Genomic DNA, 14,201 nt, shown 5'->3' on the forward strand with positions numbered 1-14,201 from the left:
TCATGTATTAATAACATACTTATTAGCAATTATTCCCCATAAGGGCAATTTGGTCAATTCATGGCAATCAACTAGCAACTATTCCCCGCAAGGGTATTTTGGTCAAAATACAACAATTATCTAAAAACTATCATATTTCATGCATTCCTATACAACTCAGCAGCTAGTTTCGTTATGACAGAATTTCTACTTGAAAGATTGCACTAGTTCACCGATTATAACGTCTCAATTAATTCACCAAAAATTACCACAGAAGCATACATATCTTAGGTTTCCAGAACATATTTTATCTTATTTTTATTCCATATAGATTGCTCATAATGATCAAAACACTACAGTAAACTCATATCAGTCAGATTCATGCGCAACAGAATGTTATTTGAAATTCCCGTTAAACGAAAAATCCAATAAATGCAAGACCACTTGGATTTGGTTCCTAACTCAGTGAGTCAACTTCCAGAAGTGGAACCAACCCAATTGGTCTCGTAGTTCATGAGATATAATATTTACAACATAACCTAACAGCAGGTCTAACAGCTCAGCTTTGCATCACATTTTTGTAAAATCATAAAAGTATACTTCCACTTATCCAAAAATTACGAATTTATACTTTATAGAAACTAGACTCAACCTAGTTTACTGCAGTACCCACAATCTCAATCAATTTTCACGTTTACACTTCGTTACAGTCAGTTAAACATCGTATATATATTCTGTCCAGAATCTGTTCACATCAAAACTCAACATAATAACAATCTATGAACTATCATGCATCCATATAACCCTCTAGACACTATAACTACTATCCATGCATATCAATCACACCATACATACAAGATTAGGGTTTGTGTTCTAATTCAAATCAAGGACAACAATCAATCAAGCAACAACATCAATACTAGTTATCAATCATCATGAATTTAACAACCATCATGTTAACTCATACATACTCATGAAAATCGGCTGCCTAGGGTTTTTAATTAACCCATTAAACATCAAAATCAAACAACAAGAAGGTAAAGGATGATCAAATATACCTTCCTAGCACTTAGTTCTTCAATCAAAGGCTTGAATTGATGGTGTATATGTGTGTGAAAGTGGACGGCAGCCAAGAAGAGCAAGGGGAGGGCCGATTAGAGTTGTAGGTTTATAATAATAAGTTAGGGTTTAGTGTTAAGGTTATATTTATAGATAATCAAGTTACATTCTAGTCCCTAATCTTTCAAGTGTTACATCTCTAGCCTAAACTAATTAGTTCTTGTTTCTTGTTTAACATTCCACATAACAATCAAGTAACACACATATACCTAACACATAATAATCACATAATTAGTGTTTTGACGTTTGTCGTTTATTTATCAATCGCTTGCGTCAACTCGTTTGCGTTTCGGTGCAAATCCCGAAAGACTACACATGTAGTAAGTGTTAAGCGTCATTTAAACCCTAGTTTAAATGTAATGAAGTGTGCGTTATAGATTCAACGATCTTAAAGTTCGAATTTACGGAGTTGAGTTAACGAGGTTAACCTGAAATTGACGATTGTCACAAAATATGTCAACTTTGAAAGTTGAAGGTTTAAAAATATTCTTAAGATAAGTCATGGGAAAAAGAGATAAGAAAAATAAAGACATCTTATTTTTAGGAAATGAAAAAATTCCATCCCATATGGAAAGATGAAAGAAAATGGAAGCATTCTACATGGGTATAAATAAGGAAGATAACTTTCATCCCATATGGAAACAAGAAAAGAAATGGAAGCTCTTTATAAGGAAGCAAGTTTCCATAATAATGTTTTAATGTGGCTAACCACTCTCCATATCTCTAGCGGAGGGTGTGAAGCAACCGACGCGCGTGGACACGGACTTGGACTCGGACACGGACTCGGGTGATGGGCGATAGGCGTAAGGTGGCGTTTTGATGGCGCACTTTGCACTTCGCACGCTCGCATAGCCGCGAGACGCATAAGGGCCGCTTTAGTATTTTTGAAAAATGGAAGTATGATCAATAAGTGACAAGTTATCAAAGACAAGGGACTAAAAGTAAAAATTTGAAATCTAAAACCCATCACGCTACGCGATGGTGTGTGATGACGCAACAGACACGTGTCGCAACGGGGAGACACGTGATAGACGCTAGGGCTGAGTTAGCAGCCACGCGTCATCCCTGACATCGCGCTACTCGATGCACAAGGTGAAGGGACCATCACGCTGCGCGATGGTGCCCAATTTCGACTATAAAAAGGAGGGGTTCATAGCACATTCAACTCACATAAAATCACACACAAAACATACACTACACTCACGCATAGTTAACCTCGTTTTGCGTGTCGGTCTCGTGAAACGTGCCAAGCTCCGAAGCTCTAACAATTTAAGCTATAGAACGCGAAGAAGAGTAGAAGTGCTGCTTGATCAGTCATAGGAATTTAACTCCAAATACCCATGTGAGGTAGGGGTTCTGATTAAGTTATTATTTTATTATTATTATAATAGCTTAGACCATAGTCGGGGGTATTGCCCGAACCTTGATTACTATTAAGTATAATATAACTTTTTATAAGCAAAGGTTATAGTTAATTATTGTTTCTACATGAATAAGAAACGTAATCATTTACATGCAAAGGTTATAGTTAAATAATATTTCTTAATGATTAAAAAATATACTATTCATTCACCTAGGTTACAGCTAATGTAATGTTTCTTCTTGAAGAAGAAACCTGGTATATAATTAATAAATAAACAAAGGGACTAAAGGTCCACATGTTTTGTTCAAACAAACGATTTGTCAAGGTTAAAGCTATACAAAACAGACTACGGGGTCTGAAGCTAGATCATTGATCTAGATATTTATATAAATGTTAATCTCATACTATGGTTTCGAGATAACAGTCAATCAATCAAGCATAAAGCTGAAAACAGAAACAGGAATCAGTAACAGAAACTGATTAACAGATAGGGTCAGAAACTGATCAATATACAAGAATCAGTGGTAGAAACTGATTACAATCATAAAAGGTGAATACGCCATAAACTTTTAGAACTCTTATAGAGTCTGAACTGTTTGCATGGGATTTATGGATCCTTAAAACTGTGTGTTACAATAATAAGAAACAGGCATACTCAGATTAAGAGTATACATGTGTCTGGATCCATTCATACATGGTGACTCGAAGTTCGCCGAGGCTATGCATATCATCAAACACACCTCTGGAAGTCTACGGGACTGTTCAGAGAAATGATATTATGTATATGATTAATTGCACATGTACTTAGGGTAATTTTATCCCAATTAAGTTGGGTGCCTAATGAGTGTTGTCACAAAGGTATTATTGTTATTTACACAATGATATTGATACTGAGTCAGCATCATTCACCGGCTGTGTGCTGACGTATTTATCCCCCACATTTCAGGGAAACTGTAAAAAATATAACTGACAGACAAGACAGACTAGAAGATTGGAGACATAGTCATTAGAAGTGATCTGGTGGCTCAGATATGTTATTCAGAATATTATTACAGAATTATATTTAAGAAGGCAGGTTTTTGAATTATCAAACGGGTATTCAAATCCCGAGTTTTTAATATAATAATATTTTATCTGAAAAGACTTCTGTTGATATTTTATATTCAAACGGGTATTTTAACCCGACATTTTATAAATGAATATTATATTTTAAAGACTTCCGCTAAAACAAACCCGCACCTCTGATATATTTTCAAAACAGATACCAACTAACGGGTATCGCACCTAGGCCCTAAGTCGGGGTATGACAGTTAGCCCCAATTAATAAAGGTTGGTTAGGGTCTTTGATACTCAGTTATTGGAATTCGGTCATTTCAGGTGATTGATAGTCCATTAGAGTGTAATCGTGCTTGGCACCAATCAAAGGGAAAACGGGTTTAGACAACTAGTTAACTTATGTTAGTGATACACCTTGGATTGAAAACGGGATGTTAGATAATTAATTATTATTTGTATCTATAGAGGTAGGGTAGGAAAATGAACCAAGAAACCATGAAAATCCCACGGGTCACCCATGGCACCGTGGAAGTCACCCGCCAAGAGATCAAAGTCCAAACATTCCCCTAAGAAAGGCGGAAGCAACCCGCATGCAGGCCAAAAAATATATGAGCCGCGTAAGAGACCCGTAGGCGGGAGAACGATAGAGAAGAACAACTTCACACTTCGAAAAGAGGAACAATGGTAACAACATCCTTCTAAAAGATCACCAAAAATATCCCCTGATAGCGGCATATACCTCCTTCAGCCAATCAATAAGAGACAACTGGACGCCCCTAACAACCATGCATATGGCTAGTTGTCACTTCCTATCAGATAAGGCACGTGTCCATTCAGGTGAGAAGAATGAATCTTCTGGATAGTGACAACTCCACCAATCACATTCACTCACCCCCGGCTATAAATATCATCTCCATCATCATAAGGTATTTATTCATAAACTCCCATATTATATCAATCACTTAGTACTTTCTCACTTTAAAAAACAATATTTATTCTCACGTCGAAGGGTGGTTACGGGAAGACCCCAATCTTGTCCTTCCCGTAATGAGGCTCACGGTGATCTACTTTGCATGATATAGATCCAGGTTTAGCTCGATTATTGGCTCATATAGACCTTGGTTCATTCATTAACCTTTAATGAACGGGTTTCTTCAGTATCACCGTTTTTGTCTTGACTTAAATTAATATAATGGTATATTTGGTTGGAGGCAATGAAATGAATAGGGAACCGAATGAGAGAAAGAATGGAGTAGACAAGATAATGGAATGGATCATTATCATTCCTTTGTCTTCTTAGGCGAACCTATGGGCATAAAATGAATTATTACTTTATGTCGTTTGGTATCCAAAAAAATTGTAGGAATGAAATAGAAAGAACAAACACTCCTATCTCAAAATATTTTTTTACCAAAAAAAAAGCAATGGCGACGGTGGTGGCGGTAATGATGAACATAGTGGTGGCGGTGACGATGGTGGTGGTCAGGCGACATGGGCGGTGGTTGGGGTGTTGGTGGTGGAGGTGGCGGTGGCGACGATCAAGTGGTGGTAGCATTGGTTGTGATGGTGGTGGTAGGGTGGCGGCGACGGTGGCGGTGGTCAGGCAAGGACAGTGATGATGGCAATGATGGTTAAACGGTGGCGTTGACAATGATTACTGTTGTTACGGCAACGGTGGCGATGGTAGCGCTAGTGGTAAGGTGGTGGTGGTGGCGGAAACGGTGGTGGCTGCAGAGGTGGTGGTGGTGACGCCGACGACGACGGTGGCGGTCAGGCGGTGGTGTTGGTGACGATGGTAGTGGTGGTGGTTGTTGTTGTTAGATGGTGGTGTTGTTGAGAAAGTAGAGTGAATGGGGAATGAAATGAAAAAACAAAAGAAGAGGGGTGGAGAGGGGTGGGAAGGAATCGTTTTGGTGGAATGAGATTGCATGTGTAATGAATGATTTCATTTCATTGAGCAACCAAACAACATTTTTTTTTCATGCACACGTAATGAATCATTCTATTCCTCATATTATTTCTGCATATCAAACGCTAGCCAAATGATTATGTCCGTAAATTTGTTCGGTATCCAGTTTGTCATGTTATGACCTGGCGTGTCATAGTTAGTATCACCTATGGTTGAAATTAAGGGAATCTGTTATAGGAATGTCATAAGTGTAGTATAAGCATGGGTTAATGTAGTGTCTGTTTTTTGTACGGTTTAGTGCTTAATAAAATATAAATTATAGTCTTGTTCTGATGTTAAGTTCGGACATAAAACCCCAGTTGTAATTACGTGTGCTTAATCCAATTAATTCCAACAAATTCCTAGCACAAAACTTTGAACATGGCCAACCGCACGACCCACAGACATCCTCATCTAGTTAGGGCATTTACATATTTTCCCTTCCTAAACTTTGAAATTACATATTTCCTCAAACCATGCTTAAAGAGCATTGTACATTTTGCATTAAAAACTCGTATTTTAAGGAAATATGTAATTTGCATAGTTTAGGAAGGGAAAATATGTAAAAATCCTTTTAGAATTATAAATTTTGTCATTATGTTTAGATTATTGCCTTCTCTTTCAAGCAATTTTATGGATTTGTAGAATTCTATGCTTGATTTTTATAACTTTGTCATAAGTGCGGATTTATATACAATTATGGTTTATTTTTATTTTAAAAAATATTGATTTAATGTTGGAGTAACATAACTCTTTTGTAAGGTGCCCAATCCGGGTGCCTCAAATCGGCTCGAATTGCTCATGAATACGTAGTTATAATCAGATAACACTTTTATTGTAGAGGAATAATCATTCAGCAATATAAGCATGCTAACATAAAAATTGTCTTTAAATTCAAAGATAAACATAATTAGTGGGATACTAGATGACTTCAAGGATAGCCTTCCATTCCTTTTAGCTCACTCTCGTACATCATCGTTAACTTGTGTTGGGACTTATATTTTAGACCGACGCATCGAATTATTATTATTATGGGTGAAAAATATATTAATATTTTTTGTCTCAACCAAAGGTGGATGGCTTGAAGACCAAGACATGCTAGGGTAGTATAAATAGATCTATTTGTTTATTTGTCTAGCATGAGAGAGGGTGTATATTGAAGTTTTATGTGAGAATTAGGGTGTTTTATCCCTAAGAGAGTCTCCGCTTCCGGGATGAGGTCTCCCGGGGTGGCTGATCTTTCTTGTGTATGTATGTGTGTATGTATGATTGCTCTTTGTGACAATCTTTTGACTAATGAAATCATACTGCCACATCTTTATGTTTGTGTTACAATTGCATATATGCGTTCCTCCAGTTTATTGATTATTGTTAATCGAATTGGCTCTCCCAAAACACCACTCATACGTCGATATATCTTTCAAGAGTGAATACAAGTGCGATTCGATCCCGGACGTCTCACAACGGTTAGAATTTCTCGTGAATACATAGTTATAATCAAAGAACACTTTTATTGTAGCGGAATAATCATTCAGCAACATAAGCATGCTAACATAAAAATTGCCTTTAAATTCAAAGATAAACATAATTAGTTGGAAACCTGATGACTTCATGGATAGCCTTCCATTCCTTCTAACTCGCTCTTGTACATTATTGCTAACTTGCATGCATACTAATTAATAGTCAGCTATGTGATGTGTGGGTGAAAGAGCGTGATTTAAGTGTTTTATATTGTGTGTTTTAATTGTTTATATGCATCGAACACGATTACTTTGAGTGGTTTTATGTTTACAGGTGCTAGGAGCTTAAAGGAATTAATTTGGAAATTATAGGATAGTGAGGAATCAAGTTACGGTTAAAAGGATGTAAACCGAGGCTCGGAAAAGCAAACGAGTGTCAAGAAAATTGGAAATATGAAGATAGCACTATAGCCACCGTAGGCTACGGTGGGGTTGGGACCGTAAGGCAGAAGAACACAGTTGTAGCCTACGGCCCCACCGTAGGCTACGGTCAGCCCTGACAGCAAAATCGTTTTTATTGTTTTTTCTCTTTCATATATAATGGGAGTTAAACCCTAGAACGATTATCATTCATACCCTAGCCACCAAGGACGATTTTGGAGCAATTCTTTGCCATCTTAACACCTCTTAATCACCAAATCATACATGGTTTCATCCTTCCAATCCATACTTGAGTCAATAGTGATGCAGAGGCATGGCTAAATTATTCGTGACCGCTTTAGGTGTAGGGTTTACATATGAACTGGGTATTTTATGATTGTCACAATATTGGGATTTAGTATTGATTAATCTTTAGGTTTATTAAACCTCTGTGTTTGTTTGAATCGGTTAAACAATTGTGTTTCTGAAATTTACATTTATTCTCAATTATTTGGTTTGTGTTCATCAACAATTAGGATTAAGCTCGTATCGCCATTGAACTGTTTACCATTAGCAATGATAAATGCTAGGTTTTGTATTAATAAAAGGGTAATTAGGTAGACAACGTTCAGTTGTGTCAATCCGTCGGATTAGGTTCTATGAATCATCATAACCAAACTAATGTGTCTAGTAATTATTTGCCTATTACAATGAACGAATTATTTCTATGTAATTCCCTAATTGGTATAAGTTTTGTTTGGTCAGTTCATTATGTAGGTCCTCTAGATGGATCTCAAGACTTGACTCGGATCAATCCATGTTGTTGGTTAGCGGAAATCACCAACGACACTCGGATCTCGGATCTTAGTTTGTTATTACAAAAGAGAGAAAATGAGAGGAGAGGTTTTGGAGAGAGGGAAACTTTATTTTCTTGAAGTAGTGAAGAGTTGTTGTGGAGAAATGGGTAGGTGACCTTTTATAGGGTCCCCATTTCTCCAAAACTTACAAAATAAACGTACAAACTAAACGTACCGAGTACGTACTACACCGACTAAAAGTAAACTAAAATGACATATACAATCCTAAAAACAATATAGAATATTGGCCCTACAATCTCCCTCTAGAATTGAGTATGTCGAGGAACCTTTGTCAAGTTCTTTGCTTCGTCTTTATTTCTTGAAACTTAGTACTTGTCTTGATCCAGGATCTTGAACCAAATTGGATCTTGAACAGTTCTTTATTTTACAGTTCTTATCTTATTTTCTAGGATAGATCGGCAACAGCAAATTTTAGAAACATCAGATGCGGGAGGCTCGACATCTAAGTTTCTTTTGTTGGCTTTCTTGAGCCGACTGGTTTCTTTCCTTGTCTTCAGATACAATCAGTTCCTCTTTAGGTTCAACCACCAACTTTCACGTTCTCGTTTTCTTTTAAGTGCTTCAACATCTGCAACTCCAAGCAGACTTGATCTACCTGTCCATGTATAACTGCACAAAACTTAGAACGAATAAGATTCGTTCACAGACCCTCACGAGGGTCAAAGAAGAATTTGTTCACAGACCCTCCCAATTTCAGTCTCTCAACTTGTAAATGATTTGTTTAAGTCCCAGATTTCCAACGAACTTTGCATGAACGACCTTGACAACAAAACACATGATTTTGAATGAAACAAAGTTTAACAAAATATGTACGAACATAATAAAAGTTTAAAATCTTTTTGGTATTTTCATATTATTTTAAAAATAACGAAAATATATACATAATATTTTGAAGTTGAAACAAAAAATAAAACAAAAATAAGATAGGAGTAAAGATGAAATTAATATTATATATCAAAAATATTTACTTTAAACGTTTACTAAATTATTTTTCTGAGAAAGATCACAACATGGAATCACATTATTTGTTAACGTTCTAGATCACACTTCTATTTGGACATTATTATGCCAAGAACCCAAAGTCGATTGTAGATATAATTTGTCCACTTTAAACTTAACAAGTATTTTGATGTCAACATGATACGTTAAGGTACAATTAGGCACAATGCTTGTGTGGTCCCATTTAATCTGACAAATTATAGACTCCATCACACCTCGGGCTTAATTTGCTTTCACATGTCATCTCAACTTGACTCAAACCTTTCTTATTTGATCACAGTAATCTTATTAACACACTTGACACTTTGACTTTGTGCACTTGAAACTTTGTACACTTAACTCGATCTAGAAAGATTAAAATAAAGCAGAAGTTCAGGCCATAACAATCAGGTCGGATAATACCATATTATCGCGTAGAGAAAGTCCAAGGCTTGAACAAAAGAAAGAAAATAAAACAAAGCAGAAGATTCAGGGCATTAACAATCAGGTCGGATAATACCATATTATCTCGCAGGAGAAAGTCCAAGGCTTGAATCAAAATAAATGAAGAAATAACGCAAAAGTTAAAATTCCTAGAACCGACTCTTTTTCTTGATTTTTCTTTTTCTTTTCTGACTCTTTTGTTTTTCTTTTTCTTTTTTTGCTTTTCTTGACGCTTTACTTGACTCTTTTCTTGACTCAATAAAAATTAAAAATGACACTGATTTTTCATAAGACAACTGTGATAAGGTAAAGAGAGGCTTGGTATGACATGTTTAATTCCATTTCAGCCTTCTTTAATATGATTTTAGTTGGAGTCGGCAACCGCTTCATAACGTGTAACCACTAGCATAGGCAGATATTTAAGTTTATATCACTATGACACTTACTCATTTATCAAGCCTATCTACACATTAAGCAATGATCTTGTTGGCTTTTGATCTACTCTTTTCATGTGCTAGAATCGTTAGAGATAATTTCTTATCATTTTCCAATGGTCGGATCAATTTCTCAAAATTTTAAAAAATTTAAATATCCGACTCCCTCTGAGCAGGAGCTCCCTCTAAACGGGACAATTCATTTTAGATTTTCTTAAAAGTAATATAAAATCTTTTTGGTAAATCAATTGATTTGTTTTTGCTTTTCTTAAGATGAATTGAAAATCTTTTTGGTGAGTTAAACTTAACTCATTTTCTCCCTCTAAAATTGTGACATATTTGAAAAATATTTACAATTTTATATACAAAAAGATAGATAGTTTGTTTTAATCAAAATTGATCATGCCGATCTATTCGACCGGAAATTCAAATCGAGAATGATCGATGGCTTTAGTGAAAAGGTCAGCAAAGTTGTTGTCAGATTGACTATCTTAAGCAAGCATTATCACATTGTATGACAAAGTTGAAGAGATTCAAACCAAGATCCAACAGCTGATGCTGGATCCATCACTTGAGAGAAGCAGTTTAACGAGGTTAGTTGAGAAACGCTCGAACGTTGTTGTTGAACCATTTAAACAAGGCTTCCCTTCTTTGAAGTTTGTCCTCCTATGTCGCTTATGAAAGACTCAAATCCGCCATCTAATGGTTTAGCATCAAATAGCAAGGGTTCGTCTCCCATCATATGCCCGGTGGAATCAGTATCTAAGTACCTAATACTATTGATAGTCCTCCTTGATTGACCCTGCATGCACTAAGCTTTCAAATAGACATGGGTTCCCGGGATACTTTTGTCCCGGGAAGGTCAACCGTAAATCGACCAAACATAATTTTATTTCCTGAAAACCATTTATTTCTTGTCGGAGCCTCACTTGATGAAGAGCGGTCCTTAGGAATCCAAGCAAAAACTTGTTCCTTGGTTTTGGCAATTTTGGACTTCTATTTTCTTGGTTTTGAAACTGTTTTTGGTGAATCCTCAAACTTTACAGTCTTATGATCCTTTTTGATTTTATCCATCTTGGTTTTCCAAAAAGGTTTCTTTTTGTGTTTTACTTTATTTACTTTGGATCTCACATCCATTTCACTGGGTTCACTATCAGCTTGATCAGTCCTTGAATCAGAGCTACTAAAAGCTCATTTTGGGGACTGACTAAGCCACCTTTGAATATCAAGCTGTTGCTTGAACCAGTGCTTGCAATGTCTTGCAAGGTGAGAAGAGTGACCACACACAAAACAACACTTTCTCCTGGGAGTGCCAAAGAACTCATCTTAACTATAATGTGGTTGGTGTGGTGGGAAAGGTGATCCTTGGAAAGGAACATGATTATAAAACACATTTGTGTAATATGGATCAACAAAATTTTGTTGATAATGACCATAGTAGTTGTTGTCACAGAAGTTGTATGACTGAGGATCTCTTGATTGATTGGTTGTTTGAGAAAATGATCGTTTATTTGGTGGAACATATTTACAAGAAGTACTTGTCTTTTCATTTTCAAAAACTTTGCTTTTACATGAATTATCCTCAGTCTCACAACTTGATGATGAACAACTTGATATGTTCACCTCAAGAGGCCTACTTTCGTTGACACATTTTTCAACAAAAGTTTCATCACAAACGGTTTCATAATCTGAGTCAGAAGAAGAACATTCATTTTCATTGAAAACGTTTGTACAACTATCATCAGTTGAATTTTCACAAAATACATAATTTGACCTTGACTTTAAACTTTCCAACATGGATTCACAAACTTTATTACAAACTGGATAGTTAATAGTTTTGGTTAGATCCACACATGATTTAAAACGTGGTTCTAACTTTCTTTTTAGCTTACAACCCAGGTTAACCGTCCCACATTCACCACCATTTACATCACCAGCTGCTACACAAGACACATTGATGTCAGATTTATCAAATGATGGGACTGGAGCAGCAGTTTGAGAGGCAGCAGGAACAAATTTCACAGGCGTTGGTATTCTACCAACTCCGTATTCCATTTCTTCCTCTAGAAAAGTATTATAGCTAAAGTGGGGCAAACTGGTGTAGTTATCATTGAATGGTGGTGGTACGGCAGTGTAATCGTACCCCAACCCCGCTTTAGCTTTTGCGCTTCTCTGGGCTCCAATAAGATCATCTAATTTTTCAAATGATGCCTCAAATCTTTCAACTTGTTTTTCTTTTTCTTTCTTATCAGAAACTTCAAGTTTTAATTTCTCAATCTCTTCTTTTAAATTATTAATTATGTCTTTATAATAAATGACATTATGCTCTTCTCGAAAAATTTTAAGTTTAAGATTTGCTACATCATCGTGATGAGTTTTAATTTTTTCATCGTAGATCTTGTCAGTCTTTACATATTCAGCATTTAATTGACGAAGTTTTGCATTTTCTTTCAAAACATCATCCTGAAGATATCTATAATATGTAACCTTATTTATGCAAGCTTGAGTGCACAGATTGTGATTTACCTCATCGATTGGTGATGTGTCGGGAATGATAGGACATGTGTGACTGCTTTTACCGGCAGCACTTGTCCAAACTTTATTACTTGTCCCAACTTTATTTTCTTTGGACTGATTGTTCATTTGGAGCTTATCTTCTATTATTTCAAAAGACATGATGGTAGAAGCCAACTATGAGAGTGTCATGGTATACAGGTTTGTGCTTCTTTTGATGGTAACCACATTGATGCTCCATGTCTAAGGCAGTGAATTCAACAGCTTCATGTTGATCTGAAACAAACCATTGATGATACCGACACTTCTCATTTTGGTTACGAGCGACTCAAATCTGTTGATGAGAGAGGCAACCGATTCTCCTTTAATATGTGTAAACATATCGAATTCTCCTTTTAACATTTTCTTTCGGCTTTCTCCCATATCCAGATTTCCTCCAAGCTTAGGTTCGTAAGACATTCTTTTTTTTTTTTTGCTACAGTACCGAGTTGCTACAGTGCCGAGTCGCTACAGTGTTTCGTATGAGTTGCTACAGTACCAAGTCGTTACAGTGTTTCGCATGAATTGCTACAGTACCGAGTCGCTACTGTGATTCACATGAGTTGCTACAGTACCGAGTCGCTACAATGTTTCGCATGAGTTGCTACAGTGTTTCGCATGAGTTGCTACAGTACCCGATGCGAAGCGATTGCAACAGTACCCGTGCGAAAGCGAAGTGGTTGCTACAGTACCCCCCCCCCAGTGCGAAGCGATTGCTACAGTACCTCGGCGATGCGATTGCTACAGCCCCCCCCCCCCCGGCGCGATTGCTACAATACCTCGGAAGCGACTGCTACAGTACCCGATGTGATTTTTTTTTGAGAATATAACACCAAAACTTCCAAAAAGTCAAAAAGACTTTAGTCTAAAAATCAATAAATCGGCCTAGATCTGAATTTTTAGCCGAATCTGAGCTCAAACACAAAAATTTAAAATACTAAAAACTTAGATTTAATGATTCTCGTGTGTTTCTAAGGTGTACGAGACTCCAAAAGAGATGAGTAACACGAAATCAACCTTAAATCTAACAAAAACTAAGATCAAAATCCAAAAAGTTTGACCCGAAAACCACAAAAAGTCGAGCCGAAAGCTCTGATATCACTTGTAGGTCCTCTAGATGGATCTCAAGACTTTACTCGGATCAATCCGTGTTGTTGGTTAGCGGAAATCACCAACGACACTCGGATCTCGGATCTTAGTTTGTTGTTACAAAAGAGAGAAAATGAGAGAAGAGGTTTTGGAGAGAGAGAAACTTTATTTTCTTGAAGTAGTGAAGAGTTGTTGTGGAGAAATGGGTAGGTAACCTTTTATAGGGTCCCCATTTCTTCAAAACTTACAAAATAAACATACAAACTAAACGTACCGAGTACGTACTACACCGACTAAAAGCAAACTAAAACGACATATACAATCCTAAAAACAATATAGAATATTGGCCCTACACATTGTATTACACGAACCTAAAGTGTGCCACTGTTTTTTTAACTGTTTTGCAAACAAATCAATATTCAAACCGCTTGCATCGTTTGTCCATCCTAGTATAATTAATTAAAACACATTAAACTTGAT

This window comes from Bidens hawaiensis, unplaced genomic scaffold, assembly GCF_021521415.1.
Source record: "Bidens hawaiensis isolate Kalapana, Puna unplaced genomic scaffold, B.hawaiensis_p1.1 tig00034708_1, whole genome shotgun sequence".
Lineage (NCBI taxonomy): Eukaryota > Viridiplantae > Streptophyta > Magnoliopsida > Asterales > Asteraceae > Bidens > Bidens hawaiensis.